Source organism: Lagenorhynchus albirostris, chromosome 16 (genome assembly GCF_949774975.1).
Source record: "Lagenorhynchus albirostris chromosome 16, mLagAlb1.1, whole genome shotgun sequence".
In the NCBI taxonomy this organism is placed as follows: domain Eukaryota; kingdom Metazoa; phylum Chordata; class Mammalia; order Artiodactyla; family Delphinidae; genus Lagenorhynchus; species Lagenorhynchus albirostris.
The window spans coordinates 65,671,775-65,687,870 of NC_083110.1; the positions used below are offsets into that span (position 1 = coordinate 65,671,775).

General features: G+C 42.7%; 1 non-coding gene across 1 annotated transcript; it reads right to left on the reverse strand.

Moving 5' to 3' along the window:
• Positions 1-2,535: 2,535 nt before the first annotated feature.
• Positions 2,536-2,642, reverse strand: LOC132507662 (U6 spliceosomal RNA). The gene has a single exon (XR_009536241.1). It is a non-coding gene; the product is annotated as a U6 spliceosomal RNA (small nuclear RNA).
• Positions 2,643-16,096: the final 13,454 nt, after the last annotated feature.

Below are 16,096 nucleotides of genomic sequence, written 5' to 3' on the forward strand. Positions count from 1 at the left end.
CTCTTCGTTGAGGTGCGTGGGCTTCTCATTGCGGTGGCTTCTCTTGTGGCAGAGCACGGGCTCTAGGCGTGCAGGTTTCAGTAGTTGTGGCTCGCGGGCTCTAGAGGGCAGGCTCAGTAGTTGTGGCACACGGGCTTAGTTGCTCGTGGGATTGTCCTGGACCAGGGCTCAAACCCGTGTCCCCTGCACTGGCAGGCGGATTCTTAATCACTGAGCCCCCAGGGAAGCACTTAAAGGAGATTTTTAAAAAACAGATTAAGGACAGCAGGTATATTGGACCTGGGGCTGCATCCAAGGTCTGGCTTAGCCTTACTTGAGCCAAAATGCTTGAATTACTTCTCATAATTTCCGATACATTTTAGAAAATGAATTGTAATTAGGGTCTCTTTTTCTTCCATTGTTTTCTGTGGCTGCCTTTGAATTCAAATTACCCCAAATAAAAATAGCTACAGTCACCCTGAGATAGAAAATGAAATCTATTAGCCCCCCAGATTTTCTTGGTGTTAGTTACTGACCGTGATAAGTTACAGTTTATGGTCAAGGTATAATTCTAGTTCTGGGCTTGTCAGCTGGATCAGTATAGTTGAGTGAACAGTTGCAGAGACCTGTCTTGCACAGCTGTTGCGAACTGCTGCCTGATTTACTAACCTGATTCTGCTCTGGGATTGCTCAGGGTGGAAGAGGTAAAGCCTTGTTTTACCTGAATCTTCCCCTGATTTTTGCATATTGTCTTTTCTTGCCAGCTGTTAGCTCTGCAGCTGGGCTCCTTGAAGGCTGAGCCCTGACCTCTTTTTAGAGAGTGTTTAGTCTCTCTGAACCTCTGTTTTTGCAGATGGAGCCCATCTTAGAAGATTTCCATACCTTTTTTTTTTTTGAGTGTGGCTTCTTTCACTTGGCATGATACATCTGAGACCATCTGTGTGATCTGTATCAGCAGTTCATTCCTTTTCACTGCTGAGTAGTATTCCGTGGTAAGGAAGTAATACAGTTTGTTTTTCCATTTAGTCACTGAAGATATTCGGATTGTTTCCAGATTTTGTTGTTAAGTATTTGCCATAAAGGTTTGTGTGTAAACTTCATTTTCCTTTGAGAGTGGGATTCTTGAGGAGCGTTTCTGAGGATGAATTCTTTGGAGAATTCTGTGTTGAGTGCTTCTCCCATTAACTGAAGTCAAAGAGTGAGGATTCAGCAGGGCCACTCAGAGAGCTTGATATTTGTATGTGCAGTTAAGGGGATAAAACTGACTGGTGTTTGGTGTGAGTGGCTGGCTGACACATGAGTGAGAAAGGCTGTGATAAGGTCCCTTGGTTGGTAGTGTTTCTTGGAACACAACCACCCTTTTTCTTTGTTCAAAGTAAGTCCTGTTTCAAATGGAAAGTGTGACCTCTCAGGGCTGTCAGTGCTCTTGCTTACTCTGTCTTAGGTATAATGTGTTTACCTCATATTCACTTTGAGGCTTGCTAAACTCCCAAGCATCTTGGGTCCACTGGATTTCTGTGCTCGTGGGGCATTGAAATACTATATGCAAATGGCAAGAAAGGGTGGGCATGCATTCTGCATGTATCTTCTTGATTCACTTGCATGTTCCATGGTCCCAGTGGATGGAGGAAACTCCATGTTTCCAACTACAGAGATGGTGAATGCTGAGATGTGACCAAGGGGCTTCAGTGGCTGTTGTGTCTTTGAAGAAATGAATCAAGTGTGGATCCACGTTTAACCTGTTCATCCGATCTTTTTCCTTCCATCTTTCTCTTACAATGTTTATAATAGACTTGACTTGTGCTGATAATGTGGGATAGAGCATCCTCTTGGTTTCTTGGGACAAAAAAGATTTCTCTGAGGCCTGGTATGGAAAGCCCAAGGCTTGGGTTCAAATGTTGCTCACACATTGTGCAGTCTTGGGCAAGTCAATTCTGAGTCTCGCTTCTTCCTTTTAATATGGGAATTAAACAATTTTTATGTACAGGGCAATCATGAGCATTCACACAAGGGAAATAAACCTGGCACAGAGGAAACACGGTAACTGTTCAAATCCTGGGGACAGACATCTGCTTGGCACACGCCTCGCATCTTCTCCGTCTCCTTTCCCTTGCTGGGCCCTTCTCCCCACTGTGCCCTGCAGACCTGGCCCCTCAGTTGCCCCGGCCTCTACAGAGAAGGGGCTTTGCAGATGTAATCTGCTCGGTAGGGCTGGAGGTGGGCGTGTGTGTGTCTTGATGTGGCAGCGTGCAATGAACTTCATCAACAATTAGGAAAACCTTTATGTAGATCAAAGAAGTGTTGGTGGAAATTATTTGGTGGTTTGAAGACCCACTCCCCACCCTCACGCCCCCTTTGACTCTGCCATTGCTGCCACCTCTGCAAAGCACTGGGCTAGGAGTCAGGTGACCTGCTTCAGCTCTCTCTCTCTCTCTGCAATTCTTGTTTCATGTCTTTGAGCAAGTCATATTGCCTCTGTTTATCCTTTTTTTTTTCCTTACCTGATCACTGGAAATTTCTAAAGTAGAGCTGATAGTGTTGTCAAATTTGAAAAAAAAAAATATGGAACGCTTCACAAATTTGCGTGTCATCCTTGCACAGGGGCCATGCTAATCTTCTCTGTATCGTTCCAATTTTAGTATATGTGCTGCCAAAGTGAGCAGCATATTGCCTCTTTGAACTTCAGTTTCCTTATCTGTAAAATTTTGGTTAAAGAGTGCTTATTCTACCTACTTGCCAGGGAATTTGGAAGCTATAACACGCTGTTATCAACATAAAACATTATTATTACCATTATCTAACACGTTGTATGATTTCAGTTTAGTGTTTTATCTTGCTCAAGAATGACAGCTCCCTCCCCCATCTTTTAAAAGTGGACTAGAGATACTAAATCCAAAGGAGTGAATTTCTAATTGTAAAATTTCTAGTACTGTGGCCCTAGGATAGTCTTGCTATTTGAGAGTAGGGAGAACTTCCTGGTATCCCTAAAACAAGTGTAATTTCAGCAGTTGAGTATTTTGCTTACATCTCAGGCTGCCTCTGATTCACACTCCTGAAGGCTCATTTCAGGCCTGTGGGTGGCTTGGAAATTTGTTTTAGAAACAAGGTTTATGTGTCAATTGCACTTCCTCTGTGGTTCTCTCATTGTCTATTTCTGACAATATTTGCATGAAACCAGATATTTGACTTCCAGAACATCTGTTTTTACAATTCGTTTCCCATCTGAATCTACAGTGTTCTGCCTGGGCTGGAAGAGCTTCTCTGCTCAGCGAGATTGGGGATGCGGGCAGCAGGGGGAGGGGAGGCTTGGTGGCGATGTTTACGAATACAAACAAGTTTGCCGGGGGCATCCAGCCTCAGAGGAAGATGTGATGAGTGTGGAAACCTTGGGTAACTAGTGCTGTTTAGCCCAATTTTTCAAACGGGCCGTATTCTTTTAAACATTAGGACTTAAAATGATTTCGCTGTTTTGGTTGGAAATCTTTCTCAAATGTGGGGCTCCTCCTTACCTCCCAAATTGGAGCATGTGGAATTAATTGAGCTCTTCTTGCCTGCTAGGCTTTGGTTTTTGTCCTCTAAATGGAAAACATGGAGTCTGATCCCTAAATGTCAGCACCTGCGCTATATTATACTGTTTGTGATGCTTTTTGGGTTTATTTAGGTCAAAGAGCTTTATTCTTGTACTAAATCGCCCTAAGGCCCGAGGATGTGAAGGAGTGGCTGAAAAAGGAGGTCTGTGGCTGGTCTAGTGAGATACGGGGTGCTTGACATGAGCTGGGCCACAGACAAGCAGGGGGTCCTGCCTGCATCCCCGGGCTCCCTGGCCTGGTCTAAAATCCTCACAGCGGTAGGAAATCACTGAAAGGTCTTAAGCAGGGGCATGAGTGATCAGATTTGTATCTCCAAAGGTCTCTCAGACTGCAGGTGAAGAACGAAGTGCGGGCGTGCTGAGGAGGTGCGTGAGTACGGGGGTCCAGGCGGGGGACGGGGGTGTGTGAACACCCCTGTGATCTTGCGTCTGCCCTGCTTGCCTCTCGGGATTGTTCTGCGTGCTTTCTCCCTTCTAGCTGCTGCCTGTGTCCTGCCTTGCCGGGTTGTGCTCAGATCCTTAAGTCAGACTTGCCCCTCTATTTTCCCATAGAAGCTCTCTTCTACTTACTAAGCACTTCTGGTCATCTTGCCTTGAATCTGAGCAATCCTGCATTCCCGCTGGATTACCATTTCCTTGAGGGCTGGGCGCAGTCTCACTTGTCTTTGTGTTTCCTGTAGAAGCCAGCTCAAACATGGGCGTGTGTTAGATTACACATTGTTCTATACATGTGAAGTGGCATTTGAAAATACAGGAGGCAATGGGTAAATTTGTTGTCGAATAAATGAAAGAATGGATGGATGGTAAATGAATTGGTGGAGTCAGGGAGGGAATTTTTGTGATGTGGTTCTTGATAAGATCCTATAACCAGACCCTCAGGTTAGAATTGTGTGTAAACTTAAATTGCCTAGATGTAAATTCTTTGTATTTTAGTATATTGGATTCAAAAGTTCCATTTTGTGCCTGCCCTGAAGACATTTTGGTTTCCTTCCTGGTTCTTAGCTATGCTCTTGGTGGATGAAACTGTGAGAGAACTGAATGCATCTATTTTGGAGATAGTCGAGGGAGAGTTTGAAAGACACCTGTTATCAGGTTACTCCTGGGACTGCTCTTGCTTGCAGAGTTAAAGAGAGCAGTCACCTACCTGCATGATGTCACTTCAGGGAACTCTGGAGGGACTCCTAATTTCTCCTCAAAATAATCCTTCTGCTGTTACCGAACGCAAGTCCGTGTGCCTGACGCACAGTGAGGCCAAACAATAGGGAAACGCCAGAGTTTGGAGCAGAGATTTACTGTAGGGCCCTGCAAGGAGACGGGTGGCTTATGCCTTAGAAACCCCGAACTCCTTGCTCGAAGGCTTTCAGCAAAGCCCTTTTACAGGAAAGGTGAGGGCGAGGCACGGTTATTTGTTGCATGTTTCTTGGTGTTGGATCCTTTGCTCTCGCTGCTGTCCATGCAGATCAGGTCACCATGTTCCTATAAGCCTCCATAAAAATGTTACTCCCTGTTCTGCAACTTTTTATCTAAAGGTGTCATACTCTCGAAGGTCATAGGCTTGAGAATTACACAGGAAAGGGAAGGGGAGGCATTAAATTCTGTCTCCATGTCTGCTGGCTGCTTTTAACATTTTACAAATTACTCCTCATTTTACTTGTTCAAGGTCCCAAGTCTCGACTTTCACCCTCAGAGATCCAGACCCTGGCTAAGAGGAGGGGATCTCTGTGTGGGCCGTTGCCCTGCCAGGGAGCGCTGGTCCAGCACCCAGCCTGTGCCCTCACGCCAGCGCCCAGGCCCAGCCGAAGGGCCAGGTGCCCAGACCCTGCCCACCTGTCATCCCTGAGGGAGCCAGGTGCCCAGGACCCAGCCGGCCCTCAGGCTCCTCAGGCTGCGCAAACTGGGAGCTGGGTTCAAGTCCTGCACGCAACCCAGGGTGACTGCTGCCGTGGGAACAAGTGAGATGCTGACCATTGGCTGAGTGGGCCCCATAGGGGCCAAGTGCTACAGAGGAATGGTGCCCCCGCTGCCCCTGGTACACTCCCTTTTCATGGAGGCCTTCTTGAGTGGGGTCTACAGTTTTATAGCCACAGCCTAATGTTCCTGGAAGAGGTCAAACTCTGCCTCAAATGGGTTTCCAACCAAGGTACGAATGACCGTTGGCAAATCTTTTCTTGAGAGAATTGAGGGTCCATGGGGGTGGTGGGGAGAGTGGAAGGGAGAAAGGGGAGGTTGGGGAGTGTGGACAAGCTCTGTGGATTGATCATCGTGTCTGGTTTTCCACTTTACCTGGTGTTTCAGTCAGGATTGTTTAGGTCAGGGATCAGTGAATGTTTTCTGTAAAGGGCAGAACATACATGAGTATTTTAGGCCGTGTGGACCGTTCCGTGTGGGTCACAACTACTCCAGCCCTGCCCTTAGTGTGTGAAAGCAGCCATAGGCAATACATAAATGAAGTTGGGGGTGGTGAGGGTGACAAGGGGAGCTGTGTTCCAGTAGAACTATTTACAAAAACAGGCTTTTTGTCCTGCCAGCCATGGTTTGTTGACCCTAGTCTAGGTCATTCTTAATTCAAAAGACAAAAGCAAAGCTCATAGCTCATGGATTAACACATAAAAGGATTATTTCTGGCTTATACTAAATGTCTAGTGTAAGTCAAAAGAGTGCTCTCGTGGTCATTCAGGGACTCAGAATGACAAAGTGTCCATCTTAACAGAGCTTCTACAATCACCTTGGCAACAAGAAGACAGATGGTTGAACTGCATCCTGGCTCTTGAAGTTGTTGCTTCAAAGAGACATGTGTCACTTATATTCACTCTTCATTGGGCAATGCAAGTCACATGGTCACATCTAATTTTAAAGGGATAGGGAAGTGCAATCTTAAGGGCACAGAGGAACCCTAACCAGAATTCTGGGCTGGGTGATTTGCACGAATGAGAAGCACACATGGGGAGATCAGAGTTCACAAGGATGCCTCTATTCTCTTCTCACTCCAACAGAAGGGGCAACTGTGGCTTCCTGCCCCTCATTCAGTATCCTCAGGTCAGCGCGTCTCCCAACAGCCTGGCCTGAGTCAGCATTTCCGTACCATTCCCACCACCTACTGGAGGCTTAGGGTGGTGCCTCTACTCACATCTCATCCATGCCAAAGTTCATCTGGCATTTCTGATTACCAGAGCCTGTTAGGATTAGAAGATGAGTTACTCTAGCTGAATGAACTAACCTGTTGAAGATCTTCACTTTTCAGTTTCTTAAAGAAGCCTCCTAACTCAAGTTCTCAAGTTCCAGACTCTGTAGAGGAATTGTTTTGGCTTGGCTGGCCTTTTAGTAGTTTCCAAGAAATAGTCTGAAAAAGAAATTTTTATGTGTATTAATCGCATATTAAGCAATGTTTGGGCAACCTTTTATTACCTGGGACTAGACTTCCCGTCCTGGTTCATTTCCTACTGCTTCCCGTACTTCACTGTACACTTCAGCCAAGCCACGCTCTGAAAGGAGCCATGTGGTTACATGTCTTCATGTTATTACCCATGCTGCTCCCTCTGCCTAGAAAGCCAACCCTTGAGTTGATCGCCAGACCTAGGCCAGTTTTGTTAATAATGTTCCAGATCTTGGGTGGGTAGTGAGTTTGCTAGTCTTCATTGTGTTCTTACAATCAATCAATAACTCCAGTAAAAAATGGCTATCATCAGCCAATGGTGAGAGTGTGTTAGGAATTAAGGATTGTGATTAATCCAATTCTGGGAACCTGAGGTCAAATAAATAAATAGATAAAATCCTATTGAGCAGGGGTTGGCAAACTATGGCCTGAGGGTCAAATTTGACCCATTACCTTTTTTTGCAAGTAAAGATTCGTTGGAACACAGCTACACTCATTTGTGTATCATTTATGGGGTTTTCACACTGCAATGGCAGGGCTGAGTAGCTGTGATAGAGACTCAATAGCCCATACAGCCTAAAATATCTACTTTTTGGACTTCTGCAGAAAATGTTTGCTGTCTTGTGCTGTTGATATGGTATGGTGAGCACTGGATCCTAGCCGTGGGGTCAGCACAAGAAAACATTGTCACCTGAGTGCATTGGGATTGAAGAGATATTTCTAGTGAGAAGGGATTATGCAAGAGTTTCCCTAGGAGAGGTCACCTTGAGTTCTGTTTCTGTCTCTGGTGTTTTATTTACTAGTAACAGAATCCCAAATCAAACTGGCTTAAGCAAAATTGAGGGATGGGGTGGTGGGTGGAGACAGAGCAATTGGCAAATGTAACCAAAATTCAGAAAAGGCAGGGGTGGAGCTGACCTGAAGCTTGGTTTGTTTCCCGGAGTTGGAGGCACTTAGTCTCTTGCTCACTAGTTTTCCTGTCTGTGTTTCTCTATGGATTGTTTCATTTTCTATTGCAAATGGACTAGGAGGCAGGGAAAATGCCACTGGGGGGCTCTGAACTTGCATCTTCAGATTTTGGGCTGGAGGAAAATGCTTCCAGCTTCCAATTACAAAAATCACAGGGCAAAGGACATGGAAGCAACCTAAGTGTCCAGCAACAGATAAATGGATAAAGATGTGGCACATATATACAATGGAATATTACTCAGCCATAAAAAGAAACGAAACTGAGTTATTTGTAGTGAGGTGGATGGACCTAGAGTCTGTCATACAGAGTGAAGTAAGTCAGAAAGAGAAAAACAAATCCTGTATGCTAACACATGTATATGGAATCTAAAAAAAAAATGGTTCTGACCAGCCTAGGGTTAGGATAGGAATAAAGACGCAGATGTAGAGAATGGACTTCATGACACGGGGAGGGGAAGGGTAAGCTGGGACGAAGTGAGACAGTGGCATGGACATATATACACTACCAAATGTAAAATAGATAGCTAGTGGGAAGCAGCCACGTAGCACAGGAAGATCAGCTCCGTGCTTTGTGTCCACCTAGAGGGATAGGGAGGGTGGGAGGGAGATGGGAGAGGGAGGAGATATGGGGATGTATGTATACGTATAGCTGATTCACTTTGTTATACAGGAGAAAGTAACACACCATTGTAAAGCAATTATACTCCAATAAAGATGTTAAAAAAAAATCATAGGGCAAGACTCTAATTGGTGGGGTTGGATTTTATGCCCACCTCTTGGACCAGTCACTGAGGCCAAGCCTGAGAGATACTATGTTTGGCCTGACAGTGCTTATATGCCCACTTTGGTGATGTGAGGAGCAGACGTTTTACCCGAAGACATGACCATTGGGAAAACTGTTGTAAATTGCTTCTCCAGTATGTCTTTTCTACAGCTGGGGGTATTCATGGAATTGACGGGCAGGGGCCAGTGGATCAAGGCATTTCTAGATATACATTGTTTGCAAACAAATGAAGGAATCAGCGATTTGAAACACTATCCATTGGTTCTGAGACTTTTTAAAAGGGAATAATTAGTTGAATTTTAGTAAATTTACGGAGATATGCAAACACCACCACAATGCAATTCTAGAGTATTTCCATCACCCCCAAATATCCCCTTTACCCATTTGTTTCCATCTCCAGCTCTAGGCAACCACAATTCTGATTTCTCTTTCTGGATTTGCCTTCTTTGGACATTCATATTAAGTGGAACCATGCAATGTGTGGTCTTCTGTATCTGGCTTCTCACGTTTAGCATAATGTTTTTGAGATTCATACATGTCATAGCATGTGTCAGTGTTGTTTTTCTTTATTGCTAAAAAATATGCCATCGCATTGATATACTACATTTTGTTCCATCATTTGATGGACATTTGAATTGTTTCCAGGTTATGCTATTGCAAATAATGCTGCTGTGAACACTTGCCTGAAAGTCTTTGTGTGGATAGTTGCTTTTATTTCTTTTGGGTAGATATAAAACCTCTGTGACTTTTTTTTTTTTTTTTGTGGTACGCGGGCCTCTCACTGCTGTGGCCTCTCCCGTTGCGGAGCACAGGCTCCGGACGCGCAGGCTCAGCGGCCATGGCTCACGGGCCCAGCCGCTCTGCGGCACGTGGGATCTTCCCAGACCGGGGCACGAACCCGTGTCCCCTGCATCGGCAGGCAGACTCTCAGCCACTGCGCCACCAGGGAAACCCCCTCTGTGACTTCTTAAATTTCTTTTCTTTTCCTTTTCGTAGTTCTTTTCCATCTAGTAGTTTTTGAAAATATATAGGGTCACTTCCAATTTGTTCTGGTTCATTGGTTTTAAAAAAACTTTCAATTCAATTAGAAAGTTAATATTTGGATTCTCTGTGGGATTTAGCAAATGAGTATATTCATTCTAGTTTCTGATTCCTGTTCCACTTTAGTTCCTGTCCCTAATGGCAACTTAAAAGTCTATAGCAGATTCTGTGCTGGAAATAAAGGCAGATTAGTGTACAAGGAGAAAACCCATCGCTATATTAAACTCAAGCTTTGCAGTTAAATTGTTTTCTCTCCTTCATCCTCCAACCCACATCCCCACATCCATCCTTGGGTATAGGATTTTATTCATTTCATAAAATGTCCCACAGTCATCTCTAGAAGGTTGTGGATTACTGCCTTAGAGGCCGCTAGGAGCAGGCTGTCAGTGTGTGTGACACAGTGATTCAAGCTTCCAGAGCATAATTCTGTCTGGCTGCAAGGGCAAGGGTGTCTCCTACAGGAATACAGTTGTACCTCTGGGAAACAAAAGGCAAGGTCAGGACTGGTCCTTTATTCTCTTTGACCTGTTGCCCTTCAGACATTGATCTTATTTTAATGCAAGCTCCAGCATTTAAGGGTGATTTCCTATACTAGTAAAAATGTATTTACAGGTAAAGGAGAGATGATTGTAAAAATCTCACCTATGTCTGGCAGCTTTCGGTTTTGAACTACAGAGGTATCTGCTATGTATGGCCTATCTTTCAAGTAATTGCATTCCTTTTTGGGTTCTGGGATAACTTAAAATGGAGAGTTGGCAAATGATCTAAGAAATTATATTCGTGTTAACTGAGAGCCAACTGGCAAACTGGTTCATTGTATAACACTGAGAGTCACTCTTTCAGCTAAACTTCCCCACTGTCCTTCTAAATGTCTACCCTGTCCCCTCATATCACCATAATGCAGGACGAGAGGGGAAGGTCAGACAGAGAATTATTGGGAGCGATGGTTTCTTGTGCTTGCTGTAATGACCTTGGCCTTTTGACCTTGGAGTTACCCATCCACCTTCTCCTTGTGAACTCCTGGCATCTCAGTATCTGAGCATAAACACCAAAGAACAGACATCTTGGCTGTGGACTTCTCCTTTTCTAGAATTAATATTTCAGTCATCAAAAATCCAAGGTTACCCAACATCTGCCTATTGAATAGGGGAGAAGAGGAGATAGCGGTACTAATTCAGTGGTTCTGTTCATTAAATAGGGCAAGGCAAGCTAGGGCATTATAGGATTGCTTAATCCACAGTGCCAGGGAGCAGGGACAATTTATGACCTTGGAGAAGCTGTGATCTTGAAGCCCAGAATCTTCCCCTAATTCTACTAAAGCCATTCTAACTATACTGTGTTCCACCTTGGCATGTTCCTGTGAGACAGTACACAGAGCACTTTCCAGATTTTATAGAAGATGCAACAAGGTTAGTCATGTGAAAGTGACTAAAATCCACGTGACCCAACACTTTGCTTCAACATTCTTTCCTCCTCTCTGAAGAGTGCTTATCCATTATCCCAAATGAAATTTTTATTTTTGTTTCTAAGAGTTGGAGGGGGCAGGTAGCTGGACAAACAGAGCATTTGAATCAATTACAGTCTATTACTAGAGCTTTCCCACCTGGCCCTGGGATCCTGGGAAGAGATAACATTGGTCTATTTGCACGCAGTCCCCTGAGAAAGCCTGCTGTTCGTTTTGACAAGGCAAGGAGAGGGCAGTTGAAGTTTTTTATCTTCCTGTTTGTTCTTTTTTTGGCTAGCATCCATTACCCTTCTAGTCACAGCTGGCTTGTTTTCCTCTGGGGAACACTCTGCCCGGAGTCTAGGTCCACGTGGTCTTAATGTTGTAAATTAGGCTCCCTGCTCTTAAGTGATCCTAAGACTCAGGTGTGGCCAATAAGAGATTTTTCCCTCCCCTCCTGGATCAAAGTTTAGGAAATGGGCATATGACCTAATTTGGACCAATGAGAATCAGAGTAGAACTTTTGCTTTAACTGTGAAAAAATAGGGGTTCCGATTTTCTGTTGGGTTGGCTGCCAGAATTTTCCAGATTTGTATTCTCACAACTTCATCCTGCCACCACAAGAGTCTGTCCGATAATGGAGCAGAGAAAAACAACGCCGAGAGATGTAAGAAACCTGATCCTGATTCCTTCTCCTCTTTACCATGATTATTATTTTACTTTTTTATTGAAGTATAACATAAGTGAAATAGACTGCACTAATCTTAAGAGCCCAGCTCAATATATCCTGACATATTTGGAAATATGTATACATTTGTGTTACCACCACCAGATCACAACGTAGACTATTTCAAGGGCCTGGTTCTCTTATGCCCCTTCCCAGGTAACAACTTGCCAGAGAGGACGAGGTGTCCGTACATTCTCAATGGGGTGATACCAACCAAGGGGCTGAGAACTGGTTCTTGGGGGAGGGAGGCAAAAAACCCTTAGCTGTTACAATGGTTTGTGTCCTGCCAAAGGGCCACAGTATATAAACAGATATGCAGTATACCTGTGATATTAACATTTAATGGGGGAGGTGTTTTAGCGAGAAAATGTCTAAAAAGGCTCCTTGTCACAGGGGTTGGGGAGACAATAAAGGATAAAAAGACTAAGATACAAGGCACTAATCTGATTCTATAACTGATTTATTGTGCCTGTTCTTGAACTTCATAAAATGCAACCATACTGTGTGTGGCTGGAGTTTGGACCCATTGATGGCTGGCTTCTTCTGTTCAGCACATATTATCGTGAGCTTCATCTGCGTTGTTGCATGTATCAGCTGTTTGTTCCTTTTTGTTTACTGCTGAATTACTTTATTGCATAGATGCTACAATTTGTTGATCTGTTCATCTCTTGAGAGACATTTGGGTTGCTTCTAGTTTTTGGCTACTGCGGTTGCAGCTGCTATAAACACTTTGTATATGCATTTTGATGGGCATATGTTTTCTTTTCTCTTGGGTAAGTGCCTAGAAGTGATGGTGCTTGATCACAGAGTAAGCATACGTTAAACTTTACTAGATAGTGCCAGTTTTCCAGAGTGGTAGTACCAGTGTCCTGCAGCAGTATATGAGAGAGTTCCAGTCCCACATCCTCCTAACAGTTGTTATTTTCAGTCTTTTTAATTTGAATCATCCCGGAGGGCAAGTTTTGGCAAATATCATTGTGGTTTAAATTTGCCTTTCTTTGATGTTGAGCACCATTTCCTAAGTCTTTTGGCCATATGGAGATCCCCTTTTGTGAACTGTTTTTTCATGACTTCTGCCTGTTTTATCTGGATTGCTTGCCTTTTTCTTATTGGATTGTCAGATACATGTATTGAAAACATCTTTTTCCAAAAGCTATGATTTGCTTTTAATTCTCCTGATGATTACTCCTGATGAATAAAAGTTCTTAGTTTGTTGTGGTCCAATTTTGTTGTGCTTAAGAAATCTTTGCCTATTCCAAGGTGATAAGGAGTTCTTCTGTGTCTTTTCTAGAAGTTCTGTGCATTTTGCTTTTCCACTCAGGCCTATTCTTGAATTAATATTTATATATGACATAAATAAGGATTACGGTTAAAGTGGTTTTTTCCATTTGAATATCTAATTGCTCAAATGCTATCCATTACCAAAAAACCCAACCATTCCCCCATTAAATTGAAGTTATGTCTTTATTATAAATCAAGTGACTATATGTGGTCTGTTTCTGGATTGTCTATTTCATTACATGGGTCCATTTGTCTAACTGAAATAATAGCACGTTAATGTAAGGGCATTTTTAAGAAGTCTTGCAGTTAGGGTGAGTCCTCCAAATTTATTCTTCTTCAAAACTATTTAGGTTATTTTAGACTTCATGCATGTTAATATAAATTTTATAATAAGCTTGTCAATTTCCACAAAAACTTGAGATTTTGATTGGAATTAAATCTATAGATGTATTAGGAAGAACTGACATCTCAAAAATGCTGATTCTCACAGTTCATGAAAATGGTATATTTTCTCTGTTTATTTAAGTTTTTAATTTCTCTTGGCAATGTTTCACTGCTTTCAGTGTAGAAAATTAAGCACATTTCTTTATTCTTAGACATCTGATATTTTAAAATGCTACTGTAAATGGTATTTATTTTTAAGATTTTAGTTCCCAAATTTCTCTTGTTAATGTATAGCTATTGATTTTGGTATATTGACCTCACTCATGAAACATTGCTAAATTTACTTATAAATTCTAATGATGGGTTTGTAGATTCTGTGCGAACTTTTACATATCCAATTATATCATTGGCATAAAATGATACTTATATTTCTTTCCTTCCAATTTTATACTTTTAATGTTTTTTGTTGCTTTCTTGCACTGCCTAGAATTTCTAATACAATCCTGAATACACGGGGTGATAGCATATATCCTTATCTTGCTTCTGATATCAGGGGGAATTTAAAACTATTTCATCCTTAAATATGATATTAGGTAAAACATTTTAACTTTGAGAGATAATTTACAAACAATAAACCGCATCCATTTGAAGTATACAATTCAATGGGTTTAACCATTGTGAAACCACCTCTATAATAAAAAAATGACCATTTCCGTCACCTCCAAAAATTTGTTGGTAGGCAGAATCCTAAGAATGATCTCCAGCGGAGCTCATCCTAGTAAAAATCCCCTCCCCTTATGAGTGTGGATGGAACCTGTGAATATTATGAGATGTCATTCCCATGACTATATATGTTATATGGCAAAAGGGAGACCATTCAACTTGGCCTAACTTAAAAAGCAGAGCATTTTCTCTGTCTGGGAGAAGCAGAGAGATTTAAAGCATGAGAAGGACTTGACCTGCCTTTGCTAGTTTAAAGATGGAGGAGCCACATGAGAAGGTAGTTTTATGAAGCTTAGAGTGACCTCTGACCAACAGCCAGCAAGGAATCAGGGACTTCATTCCTACAAACACAAGAACATTCCAACAACCTGAATAAGCTTGGAAGCAGATTCTTCCACAGGACTTCCAGAGAAAAGCCCAACTCCGCCTTGATTTTGGCTTTATGAAACCCTCAGCAGAGAACCCAGTTGAGCCTGCTTAGACTTCTGACCTAAAGAACACTTTTAAAAGAGTGTTGTTTTAAGCTGCTGTGTCTTGTGGTAACTTAGTAGGTAGCAGTAAAAATTGAAAACACATTTTGATACCTGGAAGTGGGTGCTACCATAACAAATACCTAAAATGTGGAGTCAGGCAGATGTTGGAAGAATTTTAAGGAGCATAATAGAAAAAGCCTAGATTACCTTGAGAATGCTTCTAGTAGAAATATTACATAGTAACAGGTATTGAGAATGAAACATGTTATTGGAAACTAGAGGAAGGGAAATCCTGCTATGTAGTGGCAGAGAGCTTTGCAGAATTGTCTCCCACTGTTAGGTGGAAAGCAAAGCTTAAAATCACGAACTTAGACATTTAGCTGAGATTTCCCAGCAAAATGTTGAAGGTACAGCCTAATTTCTTCTTGCAGCTTCTAGAAAAATGTGAGAAGAGAGATATAAATTGAGTGAAGAACTGTTAACAAAAAGGAACAAGACTTGATAATTGGGAAATTGTCAGGTGGCAAAATGTGATACAGTGTAAAAATGGCTGCTGAAAGCATGGCATAGAGAAAAGGCTGAGGATGTAGTTATTCAAACTTTTGCTGAAACCTCAGAAAGATCAAAAGATCAGAGTATTCAGCTACACAAAAGACCCTTCCAAGAGATTATACACCTTTCAAATCAAACCAGAAAACTTCTAGGACACTTAAAAACATTGTTCCTCCACCATCTGAGTAGAAGCCAAAGGAGAAATTCTACCTGTGAATGACAGCTTTAGCTGTGAAGTTGCGGAACTATGGAGTTTCATCCTGCCTGGGGACCTGTGAGTGTGATGAGATTTCACTCCTGGGAATGTGTTATGTTATATGGAACAATTTACCTTAAAATAAGGAGATTATCCAGGTGAGCCTAATTTAATCACAGGATCCCTTAAAAGCAGAGAGGTTTCTCTGGCTGGTGGTAGAAGAAGAAGGCAGAGGAGAAGTCAGAAAGATTCAAAGCATGAGGACTCGATGCTCTTGCTGGCTTTGAAGATGTAAAGGGGCCATATGAGAAGAAATGAGGGCAGCCTTTAGGACATGAGTGGTTCCTACCTAACAGCCAGAAGGAAAATGGGGACCTCATTCCTACAGCCACAAAGAACTGAATTCTTCCAACAACCTGAATGCACTTGGAGGCACATACTTCTTCCTGCCTGCCCCCTGCCCTCTGCACACACACATGACCTGCAGGTAAGAGGCCAGTCTGGCTGATACCTTGATTTTGGTCTTGTGAGACCTGGAAAAAACAACCAGTCAAATCCACCTGGACTTATGATCCTCCAAA